Raw genomic sequence first — 14695 nt, 5'->3', positions numbered from 1 at the left:
GAATACCAGGCAGTGCTTATCAGCAGTATGATCCTCCAGCTGGAAGCAGAGAGAAATATAGTACCAGGCAGTGCTTATCAGCAGCACAGATCCTCCAGCTGGAAGCAGAGAGAAATAGAGTAACAGGTTGTGCTTATCAGCAGCACAGCATGATCCTCCAGCTGGAAGCAGAGAGAAATAGAGTACCAGGCAGTGCTTATCAGCAGCACAGCATGATCCTCCAGCTGGCAGCAGAGAGATATAGAGTACCAGGCAGTGCTTATCAGCTGCATGATCCTCCAGCTGGAAGCAGAGAGAAATAGAGTACCAGGCAGTGCTTATCAGCAGCATGATCCTCCAGCTTGAAGCAGAGAGAAATAGAGTACCAGGCAGTGCTTATCAGCAGCACAGATCCTCCAGCTGGAAGAAGAGAGAAATAGAGTACCAGGCAGTGCTTATCAGCAGCACAGCATGATCCTCCAGCTGGAAGCAGAGAGAAATAGAGTACCAGGCAGTGCTTATCAGCAGCACAGCATGATCCTCCAGCTGGAAGCAGAGAGAAATAGAGTACCAGGCAGTGCTTATCAGCAGCATGATCCTCCAGCTGGAAGCAGAGAGAAATAGAGTACCAGGCAGTGCTTATCAGCAGCACAGCATGATCCTCCAGCTGGAAGCAGAGAGAAATAGAGTACCAGGCAGTGCTTATCAGCAGCATGATCCTCCATTTGGAAGCAGAGAGAAATAGAGTACCAGGCAGTGCTTATCAGCAGCACAGCATGATCCTCCAGCTGGAAGCAGAGAGAAATAGAGTAGCAGGCAGTGCTTATCAGTAGCACAGCATGATCCTCCAGCTGGAAGCAGAGAGAAATAGAGTACCAGGCAGTGCTCATCAGCAGCATGATCCTCCAGCTGGAAGCAGAGAGAAATAGAGTACCAGGCAGTGCTTATCAGCAACACAGATCCTCCAGCTGGAAGCAGGGAGAAATAGAGTACCAGGCAGTGCTTATCAGCAGCACAGATCCTCCAGCTGGAAGCAGAGAGAAATAGAGTACCAGGCAGTGCTTATCAGCAGCATGATCCTCCAGCTGGAAGTAGAGAGAAATAGAGTACCAGGCAGTGCTTATCAACAGAATGATCCTCCAGCTTGAAGCAGAGAGATATAGAGTACCAGGCAGTGCTTATCAGCAGCACAGCATGATCCTCCAGCTGGAAGCAGAGAGAAATAGAGTATCAGGCAGTGCTTATCAGCAGCATGATCCTCCATCTGGAAGCAGAGAGAAATAGAGTACCAGGCAGTGCTTATCAGCAGCACAGCATGATCCTCCAGCTGGAAGCAGAGAGAAATAGAGTACCAGGCAGTGCTTATCAGCAGCATGATCCTCCATCTGGAAGCAGAGAGAAATAGAGTACCAGGCAGTGCTTATCAGCAGCACAGCATGATCCTCCACCTGGAAGCAGAGAGAAATAGAGTACCAGGCAGTGCTTATCAGCAGAATGATCCTCCATCTGGAAGCAGAGAGAAATAGAGTACCAGGGAGTGCTTATCAGCAGCACAGCATGATCCTCCAGCTGGAAGCAGAGAGAAATAGAGTACCAGGCAGTGCTTATCAGCAGCATGATCCTCCATCTGGAAGCAGAGAGAAATAGAGTACCAGGCAGTGCTTATCAGCAGCACAGCATGATCCTCCAGCTGGCAGCAGATAGATATAGAGTACCAGGCAGTGCTTATCAGCTGCATGATCCTCCAGCGGGAAGCAGAGAGAAATAGAGTACCAGGCAGTGCTTATCAGCAGCATGATCCTCCAGCTTGAAGCAGAGAGAAATAGAGTACCAGGCAGTGCTTATCAGCAGCACAGATCCTCCAGCTGGAAGAAGAGAGAAATAGAGTACCAGGCAGTGCTTATCAGCAGCACAGATCCTCCAGCTGGAAGCAGAGAGAAATAGAGTACCAGGCAGTGCTTATCAGCAGCACAGCATGATCCTCCAGCTGTAAGCAGAGAGAAATAGAGTACCAGGCAGTGCTTATCAGCAGCATGATCCTCCATCTGGAAGCAGAGAGAAATAGAGTACCAGGCAGTGCTTATCAGCAGCACAGCATGATCCTCCAGCTGGCAGCAGATAGATATAGAGTACCAGGCAGTGCTTATCAGCTGCATGATCCTCCAGCTGGAAGCAGAGAGAAATAGAGTACCAGGCAGTGCTTATCAGCAGCATGATCCTCCAGCTTGAAGCAGAGAGAAATAGAGTACCAGGCAGTGCTTATCAGCAGGATGATTCTCCAGCTGGAAGCAGAGAGAAATAGAGTACCAGGCAGTGCTTATCAGCAGCATGATCCTCCAGCTTGAAGCAGAGAGAAATAGAGTACCAGGCAGTGCTTATCAGCAGCATGATCCTCCAGCTGGAAGCAGAGAGATATAGAGTACCAGGCAGTGCTTATCAGCAGCATGATCCTCCAGCTGGAAGCAGAGAGAAATAGAGTACCAGGCAGTGCTTATCAGCAGCATGATCCTCCAGCTGGAAGCAGAGAGAAATAGAGTACCAGGCAGTGCTTATCAGCAGCACAGCATGATACTCCAGCTGGCAGCAGAGAGATATAGAGTACCAGGCAGTGCTTATCAGCAGCATGATCCTCCAGCTTGAAGCAGAGAGAAATAGAGTACCAGGCAGTGCTTATCAGCAGCACAGATCCTCCAGCTGGAAGCAGAGAGAAATAGAGTACCAGGCAGTGCTTATCAGCAGCATGATCCTCCAGCTGGAAGCAGAGAGAAATAGAGTACCAGGCAGTGCTTATCAGCAGCACAGCATGATCCTCCAACTGGAAGCAGAGAGAAATAGAGTACCAGGCAGTGCTTATCAGCAGTATGATCCTCCAGCTGGAAGCAGAGAGAAATATAGGACCAGGCAGTGCTTATCAGCAGCACATATCCTCCAGCTGGAAGAAGAGAGAAATAGAGTACCAGGCAGTGCTTATCAGCAGCACAGCATGATCCTCCAGCTGGAAGCAGAGAGAAATAGAATACCAGGCAGTGCTTATCAGCAGTATGATCCTCCAGCTGGAAGCAGAGAGAAATATAGTACCAGGCAGTGCTTATCAGCAGCACAGATCCTCCAGCTGGAAGCAGAGAGAAATAGAGTAACAGGCAGTGCTTATCAGCAGCACAGCATGATCCTCCAGCTGGAAGCAGAGAGAAATAGAGTACCAGGCAGTGCTTATCAGCAGCACAGCATGATCCTCCAGCTGGCAGCAGAGAGATATAGAGTACCAGGCAGTGCTTATCAGCTGCATGATCCTCCAGCTGGAAGCAGAGAGAAATAGAGTACCAGGCAGTGCTTATCAGCAGCATGATCCTCCAGCTTGAAGCAGAGAGAAATAGAGTACCAGGCAGTGCTTATCAGCAGCACAGATCCTCCAGCTGGAAGAAGAGAGAAATAGAGTACCAGGCAGTGCTTATCAGCAGCACAGCATGATCCTCCAGCTGGAAGCAGAGAGAAATAGAGTACCAGGCAGTGCTTATCAGCAGCACAGCATGATCCTCCAGCTGGAAGCAGAGAGAAATAGAGTACCAGGCAGTGCTTATCAGCAGCATGATCCTCCAGCTGGAAGCAGAGAGAAATAGAGTACCAGGCAGTGCTTATCAGCAGCACAGCATGATCCTCCAGCTGGAAGCAGAGAGAAATAGAGTACCAGGCAGTGCTTATCAGCAGCATGATCCTCCATTTGGAAGCAGAGAGAAATAGAGTACCAGGCAGTGCTTATCAGCAGCACAGCATGATCCTCCAGCTGGAAGCAGAGAGAAATAGAGTAGCAGGCAGTGCTTATCAGTAGCACAGCATGATCCTCCAGCTGGAAGCAGAGAGAAATAGAGTACCAGGCAGTGCTCATCAGCAGCATGATCCTCCAGCTGGAAGCAGAGAGAAATAGAGTACCAGGCAGTGCTTATCAGCAACACAGATCCTCCAGCTGGAAGCAGGGAGAAATAGAGTACCAGGCAGTGCTTATCAGCAGCACAGATCCTCCAGCTGGAAGCAGAGAGAAATAGAGTACCAGGCAGTGCTTATCAGCAGCATGATCCTCCAGCTGGAAGTAGAGAGAAATAGAGTACCAGGCAGTGCTTATCAACAGAATGATCCTCCAGCTTGAAGCAGAGAGATATAGAGTACCAGGCAGTGCTTATCAGCAGCACAGCATGATCCTCCAGCTGGAAGCAGAGAGAAATAGAGTATCAGGCAGTGCTTATCAGCAGCATGATCCTCCATCTGGAAGCAGAGAGAAATAGAGTACCAGGCAGTGCTTATCAGCAGCACAGCATGATCCTCCAGCTGGAAGCAGAGAGAAATAGAGTACCAGGCAGTGCTTATCAGCAGCATGATCCTCCATCTGGAAGCAGAGAGAAATAGAGTACCAGGCAGTGCTTATCAGCAGCACAGCATGATCCTCCACCTGGAAGCAGAGAGAAATAGAGTACCAGGCAGTGCTTATCAGCAGAATGATCCTCCATCTGGAAGCAGAGAGAAATAGAGTACCAGGGAGTGCTTATCAGCAGCACAGCATGATCCTCCAGCTGGAAGCAGAGAGAAATAGAGTACCAGGCAGTGCTTATCAGCAGCATGATCCTCCATCTGGAAGCAGAGAGAAATAGAGTACCAGGCAGTGCTTATCAGCAGCACAGCATGATCCTCCAGCTGGCAGCAGATAGATATAGAGTACCAGGCAGTGCTTATCAGCTGCATGATCCTCCAGCGGGAAGCAGAGAGAAATAGAGTACCAGGCAGTGCTTATCAGCAGCATGATCCTCCAGCTTGAAGCAGAGAGAAATAGAGTACCAGGCAGTGCTTATCAGCAGCACAGATCCTCCAGCTGGAAGAAGAGAGAAATAGAGTACCAGGCAGTGCTTATCAGCAGCACAGATCCTCCAGCTGGAAGCAGAGAGAAATAGAGTACCAGGCAGTGCTTATCAGCAGCACAGCATGATCCTCCAGCTGGAAGCAGAGAGAAATAGAGTACCAGGCAGTGCTTATCAGCAGCATGATCCTCCATCTGGAAGCAGAGAGAAATAGAGTACCAGGCAGTGCTTATCAGCAGCACAGCATGATCCTCCAGCTGGCAGCAGATAGATATAGAGTACCAGGCAGTGCTTATCAGCTGCATGATCCTCCAGCTGGAAGCAGAGAGAAATAGAGTACCAGGCAGTGCTTATCAGCAGCATGATCCTCCAGCTTGAAGCAGAGAGAAATAGAGTACCAGGCAGTGCTTATCAGCAGCACAGATCCTCCAGCTGGAAGAAGAGAGAAATAGAGTACCAGGCAGTGCTTATCAGCAGCACAGATCCTCCAGCTGGAAGCAGAGAGAAATAGAGTACCAGGCAGTGCTTATCAGCAGCACAGCATGATCCTCCAGCTGGAAGCAGAGAGAAATAGAGTACCAGGCAGTGCTTATCAGCAGCATGATCCTCCAGCTGGAAGCAGAGAGAAATAGAGTACCAGGCAGTGCTTATCAGCAGCACAGCATGATCCTCCAGCTGGAAGCAGAGAGAAATAGAGTACCAGGCAGTGCTTATCAGCAGCATGATCCTCCATCTGGAAGCAGAGAGAAATAGAGTACCAGGCAGTGCTAATCAGCAGCATGATCCTCCAGCTGGAAGCAGAGAGAAATATAGTACCAGGCAGTGCTTATCAACAGAATGATCCTCCAGCTGGAAGCAGAGAGATATAGAGTACCAGGCAGTGCTTATCAGTAGCACAGCATGATCCTCCAGCTGGAAGCAGAGAGATATAGAGTATCAGGCAGTGCTTATCAGCAGCATGATCCTCCATCTGGAAGCAGAGAGATATAGAGTACCAGGCAGTGCTTATCAGTAGCACAGCATGATCCTCCAGCTGGAAGCAGAGAGATATAGAGTACCAGGCAGTGCTTATCAGTAGCACAGCATGATCCTCCAGCTGGAAGCAGAGAGATATAGAGTACCAGGCAGTGCTTATCAGTAGCACAGCATGATCCTCCAGCTGGAAGCAGAGAGATATAGAGTACCAGGCAGTGCTTATCAGTAGCACAGCATGATCCTCCCGCTGGAAGCAGAGAGAAATAGAGTACCAGGCAGACAGAGGCACAATGGAATAACAAGAAGACTTAAGAACAGTTGCTGGCTTTGAACTTTCTGAGGGTTTGCAGGCAGGCTAGACAGAACTATCAAATTCCACCTTATCAACTCTTGTCTGCAGGGCTTAATGTATTTGTATTTCTCTTTCTGATGGTTTACACGGAGCAAGAGAGAATCGGCCGCCAGACAACAGTCATAACTGCTAGCAGTATGCTGCAGTAGTATCAACGACAAACAACAGCAGAAAAGGCTTTGATTAATTGATAACCTTCCAGATTCCTTCAGCTGGTATCTACATCCCATATTGGAACCCTGTTCCCTATGTAGTGAACTACTACCCATAGGGCACTGGTCAAACACAGTGCACTATATAGGGAATAAGATGCTATTTGGGTGGCAGATATTGGTTTGACTCTGACTGACAGAGTTATGCATCTCCATGAACCAAGCAGCAATAAATAATCAAGGAGCTATGAAAAATCAGGCAGTTATAATGAAACCCTAAAGAACAGTATCATCGCTTCAAGTAGATAATAACAAGAGGAGGATACAGTGTTCCATTGATTAAATGGCAGGGCTTGGAGACAGAGAGAGAGAGAGAGAGAGAGAGAGAGAGAGAGAGAGAGAGAGAGAGAGAGAGAGAGAGAGAGAGAGAGAGAGAGACGAGGACGAGATGGAGATGAATAGAGAGAGAGGGAGAGAGGGGGAGAGAAATAGCGTGAGAAAGAGAGAGAGAAGGAAGGAGAGGGAGATGAATAGAGAGAGAGAGAGAGGGAGAGAAAGAGCGTGAGAAAGAGAGAGTAATGGTGAGCCGTATAGTTACATCCTCGTGAACATGCTTTTTGAGAGGGAACTCACAATAAATAACAGCACTTTAGCCATTGCAAATAGTTTCTACCTGCATCGTACTGCCGGCCGTACACAGAGGACACTGATACTATCAAATGGCATTTAACACAACATAAAGCAGAGTAAATAATCACTAAGCTATACAGCTTGACTTCTTCAGCACTACTTGGCCTAATAGGAAACGGTGAAAGGAGGTCTGGGCCGGTTTACACAAAGCGCCTCATCCTGAACCAGGATGAGTTGGGGCTTTTAAAGATCCTGAATCAGCACTCTGAGAGGCTTTGAATACCGACCCAGCGAACAGCACAGAGGAGTGTTACAGACCTGTTGTTCATCATGTCTCCTCATCAGAGGAGGAGTGTTACAGGCCTGTTGTTCATCATGTCTCCTCATCAGAGGAGTGTTTATTACATGCAGTATTGTCATCTGATCATTTATCAGAGAATACAGACAGACTTGAATCCAATCCAACAGACAAAGGTATAATATTAAATTCTATTAGTAAATTATTGGCGCTTTAACAGAGGGAGAGACAGAAAAAGACGGAGTGAGAGAGAGGCAGAGAGAAAGACAGTGAAAGAGGGGAGAGAGAGAGACAGAGAGAGGCAGATAGAGAGAGAGACATAGAGAGACAGAGGCAGAGAGAAAGAGACATTGAAAGAGTGGAGAGAGCGAGACAGTTAGAGAGGCAGATAGAGAGAGACAGCAAAAAAGGGGAGAGAGAGACAGAGGCAGATCGAGAGAGAGAGAAAGTGAAAGAGGGGAGAGAGACAGCGAAAGAGGGGAGAGAGAGAGACAGCGAAACAGGGGAGAGAGAGAGACAGAGAGAGAGGCAGATAGAGAGAGAAAGAGACAGTGAATGAGGGGAGAGAGACAGAGAGAGAGAAAGACAGAGAGAGAGAGACAGTGAAAGAGGGGAGAGAGAGAGACAGAGAGAGAGAGAAAGACAGAATCAAGAGGAGTAACAATATGTCTATTTGATACAGAGATGTTCCCACTACCAGATGCTGCAGGCGCTCCTGTAGACTAGATAGTTTGACATGAACTCAAGCTATGCTATAAATCAAATATATATTTTCAGCCACCCCCTTAACTTTCCCTGGGATTGCTGTAATAACAACGTGACTTGAGAAAAGCCTGGATGCCATTCGATTTTTGGGATTCAATCTATACGGATGATTTGGAATGTGTTCCAAATTACATCTTATTCCCTATATAGTGCACTACTTTTGACCAGAGATTAGAGATTAGGGCTCTGGGTCAATAGTAGTGCACTTTGTAGTAGGGCTGGGAATTAGCAGGGATCTCACAATACAATATTATCACAATACTTGGTTGTGAATTATTTTTGTATTGCGATTCTGATGTTCCAAACGTACAGGTTTCCATTGATTTAACCTGGAAAGTCAGTTAAGAACCAATTCTTATTTACAATGACGGCCTCGGAACAGTGGGTTAACTGCCGTGTTCAGGGTAAGAACGACAGATTTTTACCTTGTTAGCTCAGGAATTCGATATTGCAAACTTTTGGTTACTAGACGAACGCTCTAACCACTAGGCTGTCTCTAACCACTAGGCTGTCTCTAACCACTAGGCTACCTGTCTCTAACCACTAGAGTACCTGTCTCTAACCACTAGGCTGTCTCTAACCACAAGGCTGTCTCTAATCACTAGGCTACCTGTCTCTAACCACTAGGCTACCTGTCTCTAACCACTAGACGACCTGTCTCTAACCACTAGACTACCTGTCTCTAACCACTAGACTACCTGTCTCTAACCACTAGGCTACCTGCTCTAACCACTAGACTACCTGTCTCTAACCACTAGGCTACCTGCTCTAACCACTAGGCTACCTGTCTCTAACCACTAGACTACCTGTCTCTAACCACTAGGCTACCTGTCTCTAACCACTAGACTACCTGTCTCTAACCACTAGACTACCTGTCTCTAACCACTAGACTACCTGTCTCTAACCACTAGGCTACCTGCTCTAACCACTAGGCTACCTGCTCTAACCACTAGGCTGTCTCTAACCACTAGGCTGTCTCTAACCACTAGACTACCTGTCTCTAACCACTAGGCTACCTGCTCTAACCACTAGGCTACCTGTCTCTAAGCACTAGACTACCTGTCTCTAACCACTAGGCTACCTGTCTCTAACCACTAGACTACCTGCTCTAACCACTAGGCTACCTGTCTCTAACCACTAGACTACCTGTATCTAACCACTAGACTACCTGTCTCTAACCACTAGACTACCTGTCTCTAACCACTAGGCTACCTGTCTCTAACCACTAGACTACCTGCTCTAACCACTAGGCTACCTGTCTCTAACCACTAGACTACCTGTCTCTAACCACTAGACTACCTGTCTCTAACCACTAGGCTACCTGTCTCTAACCACTAGCCTACCTGTCTCTAACCACTAGGCTGTCTCTAACCACTAGACTACCTGTCTCTAACCACTAGGCTACCTGCTCTAACCACTAGACTACCTGTCTCTAACCACTAGACTACCTGTCTCTAACCACTAGACTACCTGTCTCTAACCACTAGGCTACCTGTCTCTAACCACTAGACTACCTGTCTCTAACCACTAGACTACCTGTCTCTAACCACTAGACTACCTGTCTCTAACCACTAGACTACCTGTCTCTAACCACTAGACTACCTGTCTCTAACCACTAGACTACCTGTCTCTAACCACTAGGTTACCTGCTCTAACCACTAGGCTACCTGTCTCTAACCACTAGACTACCTGTCTCTAACCACTAGGCTACCTGTCTCTAACCACTAGACTACCTATCTCTAACCACTAGTCTACCTGTCTCTAACCACTAGACTACCTGTCTCTAACCACTAGACTACCTGCTCTAACCACTAGACTACCTGCTCTAACCACTAGACTACCTGTCTCTAACCACTAGGCTACCTGTCTCTAACCACTAGGCTACCTGTCTCTAACCACTAGACTACCTGTCTCTAACCACTAGGCTACCTGTCTCTAACCACTAGACTACCTGTCTCTAACCACTAGACTACCTGTCTCTAACCACTAGGCTACCTGTCTCTAACCACTAGACTACCTGTCTCTAACCACTGGAATACCTGTCTCTAACCACTAGGCTACCTGTCTCTAACCACTAGACTACCTGTCTCTAACCACTAGACTACCTGTCTCTAACCACTAGGCTACCTGTCTCTAACCACTAGCCTACCTGTCTCTAACCACTAGGCTGTCTCTAACCACTAGACTACCTGTCTCTAACCACTAGGCTACCTGCTCTAACCACTAGACTACCTGTCTCTAACCACTAGACTACCTGTCTCTAACCACTAGACTACCTGTCTCTAACCACTAGGTTACCCTCTCTAACCACTAGGCTACCTGCTCTAACCACTAGACTACCTGTCTCTAACCACTAGGCTACCTGCTCTAACCACTAGACTACCTGTCTCTAACCACTAGACTACCTGTCTCTAACCACTAGACTACCTGTCTCTAACCACTAGACTACCTGTCTCTAACAACTAGACTACCTGTCTCTAACCACTAGACTACCTGTCTCTAACCACTAGACTACCTGTCTCTAACCACTAGGTTACCTGCTCTAACCACTAGGCTACCTGCTCTAACCACTAGACTACCTGTCTCTAACCACTAGACTACCTGTCTCTAACCACTAGGCTACCTGTCTCTAACCACTAGACTACCTGTCTCTAACCACTAGGCTACCTGTCTCTAACCACTAGACTACCTGTCTCTAACCACTGGAATACCTGTCTCTAACCACTAGGCTACCTGTCTCTAACCACTAGACTACCTGTCTCTAACCACTAGACTACCTGTCTCTAACCACTAGACTACCTGTCTCTAACCACTAGACTACCTGTCTCTAACCACTAGGCTACCTGTCTCTAACCACTAGACTACCTGTCTCTAACCACTAGACTACCTGTCTCTAACCACTAGGCTACCTGTCTCTAACCACTAGACTACCTATCTCTAACCACTAGTCTACCTGTCTCTAACCACTAGACTACCTGTCTCTAACCACTAGACTACCTGTCTCTAACCACTAGGTTACCCTCTCTAACCACTAGGCTACCTGCTCTAACCACTAGACTACCTGTCTCTAACCACTAGGCTACCTGCTCTAACCACTAGACTACCTGTCTCTAACCACTAGACTACCTGTCTCTAACCACTAGACTACCTGTCTCTAACCACTAGACTACCTGTCTCTAACAACTAGACTACCTGTCTCTAACCACTAGACTACCTGTCTCTAACCACTAGACTACCTGTCTCTAACCACTAGGTTACCTGCTCTAACCACTAGGCTACCTGCTCTAACCACTAGACTACCTGTCTCTAACCACTAGACTGTCTCTAACCACTAGACTACCTGTCTCTAACCACTAGGCTACCTGTCTCTAACCACTAGGCTACCTGTCTCTAACCACTAGACTACCTGTCTCTAACCACTAGGCTACCTGTCTCTAACCACTGGACTACCTGTCTCTAACCACTAGACTACCTGTCTCTAACCACTAGACTACCTGTCTCTAACCACTAGACTACCTGTCTCTAACCACTAGACTACCTGTCTCTAACCACTAGACTACCTGTCTCTAACCACTAGGCTACCTGTCTCTAACCACTAGGCTACCTGTCTCTAACCACTAGACTACCTTTCTCTAACCACTAGTCTACCTGTCTCTAACCACTAGACTACCTGTCTCTAACCACTAGACTACCTGCCTCTAACCACTAGACTACCTGCTCTAACCACTAGACTACCTGCTCTAACCACTAGAGTACCTGCTCTAACCACTAGACTACCTGTCTCTAACCACTAGACTACCTGTCTCTAACCACTAGGCTACCTGTCTCTAACCCCTAGACTACCTGTCTCTAACCACTAGGCTACCTGTCTCTAACCACTAGACTACCTGTCTCTAACCACTAGTCTACCTGTCTCTAACCACTAGACTACCTGCTCTAACCACTAGACTACCTGCTCTAACCACTAGACTACCTGTCTCTAACCACTAGGCTACCTGTCTCTAACCACTAGGCTACCTGTCTCTAACCACTAGACTACCTGTCTCTAACCACTAGGCTACCTGTCTCTAACCACTAGACTACCTGTCTCTAACCACTAGACTACCTGTCTCTAACCACTAGGCTACCTGTCTCTAACCACTAGACTACCTGTCTCTGACCACTAGACTACCTGTCTCTAACCACTAGGCTACCTGTCTCTAACCACTAGAGCACATGAGAAAATATGTTTTGATCATCCATGGCAATTAAAGGGATAAAACCTTGTCTGACTATTTCAGTTAGTTTTGTCGCAGGTACAGCATTTCTCTTCTTTTTACATTTTTTTACAGGATCGATACTTGGAGTCAAAGTATCGATATAATATCGCGAGATGTAACTCCGTATTTTTTCCCCCGTCATTACTAATAGTGTGGCATTTGGGATGAAGCCTTGGGGATTCATAAAGCTGTAAGAAAAAGGAGAAAACATTACAGAGTAATTTAATGCTCTGCAGGTTAATGGAGAAACACTGTGGCAAATGCATTGCTTCATGTATACTATATCAAAACATCTCTCAAAATGTGTCCTAGTTCTATTCCCCTTGGCAGAGACAATACGCTTTTTGCCAATAAAGTTCATTTACTGAAACTCCGTGGCTGTGCCTTTTTTTTTACATTTCTAGACGGCTCGGTATCCGAAGCCAGACTGCAGGACAATACACTGCAGTTAAATCCATCAAGTGAAAAATGTGAATAATATTTAGACATTGTTCCGTGTGCCAGCAAGCCTCTCTGCACTCCTGCCAAGAACAGAATCTCACTCAAAATATAATTTTTAACACTTTATTTTCTTCTGGAAATTTCCTTTACTGTAATAATTTTTAAGCTTTGGTCCCTGGGTTGTTCCACGAAATGAGTGCCTTTTGTATCCCTTTCATATTTTAACTAGGAATTGTTCACCAATATTGAATTTTAAAAGGCAGTTATATTAAAGGAAGTGCCCTTTAATATAGACCAGATGTAAAATTCCATTAATCTGATATTCAATATGAATAAAGACTTGCTAAAGTGCCAAGATTCAGCATTTTTGCCCCCTTGTGATTTTGTGATTTTAACCCACTTAAACCTCCCAAATTCCCTAATTTTAAGGTCAACCTTGTTACGTGAACTTAACTGGCATTTTACAGTGCTGAAACTATTCCTTTTATATATATATATTTTTTTAAAAGAAACATTGATCATCTAATAGTCAAATCATAGTATGAAAGCAGGTGATCTTGGTTGTAGTAATTTTGGTCGTGTTGTGGTGTTTTATGGTGGAAAACTGCATGAACAGATTATAGTATCTGAGTCCAGATGATCATTATTTTGTTATTATAGTGAACACATGATGTGATGTAAATACACATTTTAATTCCTGTGAAAACAAAACTCCAGGCACGAGGACACACCGTTTGGAGAGGAGCGGCTGTGGATGAAGCCAGCTTTCCTTATGAGGTAAAAAGCAAAAACAATTTCAAACGAGCAGCATCCATCCGCACGACACAAACCAAAATAGCCTCAGTGATGTGAAAGGGGCTCTGACTCAGGGAACAAGCTGTATACACACACACATCTCTGCTGCCTGCATGGCCCCTGTTAGCTTTGGCTCTACAGGTTCAGTTCAGTCAACACCATCTCACCCTGGATGTGCACACAGACAGACAGAAGAGGTGTTTTCAGAAAGAAGCACCAAGGCCGTCCCCTCAGCTACTCACCAATAAATAACATTACACAAATACAGTTGTCTCGATGCTAGCTACTGGATGTGGTGTCTCACACAATGTACATAACACCAACACATGGGACCAAAGCTCAATAAACACTGACTTCACTTTACAGCTAAATTTGTAAGCACTCAATTGGACATTCTTTAAGTAATAAAAAGCGTTATAAAAGTTAAAAACATTATTATTCCTTTAATATGGACATGTCAAAGGCATGACTAATAATTTGTAGTGAGCAGTATAGGCCACTGGAGCCAGTATATACAGGAAAACTCCCTGAATAATGAGTAAATGAGGGATACAAAGTACATTGAAAGCAGGTGCTTCCACACAGGTGTGGTTCCAGTGTTAATTAAGCAATTAAGAATCCCATCATGCTTAGGGTGTATGTATGCATGTATAAAAATGCTGGGCAGGCCATTATTTTGGCTACCGTAGGATGACAACGCCCCCATCCACAGGGCACGAGTGGTCACTGAATGGTTTGATGAGCATGACAACGATGTAAACCACATACCAGACCTCATCCTAACACTTATGGGAGATTCTGCAGTGGCGTCTGAGACGGCGTTTTCCACCACCGTCAACAAAACACCAAATGATGGAATGAATCATGGAAAGAAGGGTGTTGCATCCCTCCAATAAAGTCCCAGAGTCTGAGGTGAAGCTGTTCTGGCTGGTGGTGACCCAACACCCAATAAAGTCCCAGAGTCTGAGGTGAAGCTGTTCTGGCTGGTGGTGACCCAACACCCAATAAAGTCCCAGAGTCTGAGGTGAAGCTGTTCTGGCTGGTGGTGACCCAACACCCAATAAAGTCCCAGAGTCTGAGGTGAAGCTGTTCTGGCTGGTGGTGACCCACACCCAATAAAGTCCCAGAGTCTGAGGTGAAGCTGTTCTGGCTGGTGGTGACCCAACACCCAATAAAGTCCCAGAGTCTGAGGTGAAGCTGTTCTG

General features: G+C 46.4%; 1 long non-coding RNA gene across 1 annotated transcript; it reads right to left on the bottom strand.

The window, feature by feature from the left end:
* Positions 1–9130: 9130 nt before the first annotated feature.
* On the bottom strand, positions 9131–12103 carry LOC127911491 (uncharacterized). Its single transcript, XR_008078729.1, has 3 exons — positions 12079–12103; positions 10489–12034; positions 9131–10012 (listed from the first exon to the last, which is right to left on the bottom strand). It is a non-coding gene; the product is annotated as an uncharacterized LOC127911491 (long non-coding RNA).
* Between the last annotated feature and the right edge of the window lie 2592 nt (positions 12104–14695).

Source organism: Oncorhynchus keta, chromosome 24 (assembly GCF_023373465.1).
Source record: "Oncorhynchus keta strain PuntledgeMale-10-30-2019 chromosome 24, Oket_V2, whole genome shotgun sequence".
In the NCBI taxonomy this organism is placed as follows: domain Eukaryota; kingdom Metazoa; phylum Chordata; class Actinopteri; order Salmoniformes; family Salmonidae; genus Oncorhynchus; species Oncorhynchus keta.
The sequence above is the reverse complement of the archived record's forward strand: the minus strand, read 5'-3'. Positions and strand labels throughout refer to the sequence as shown.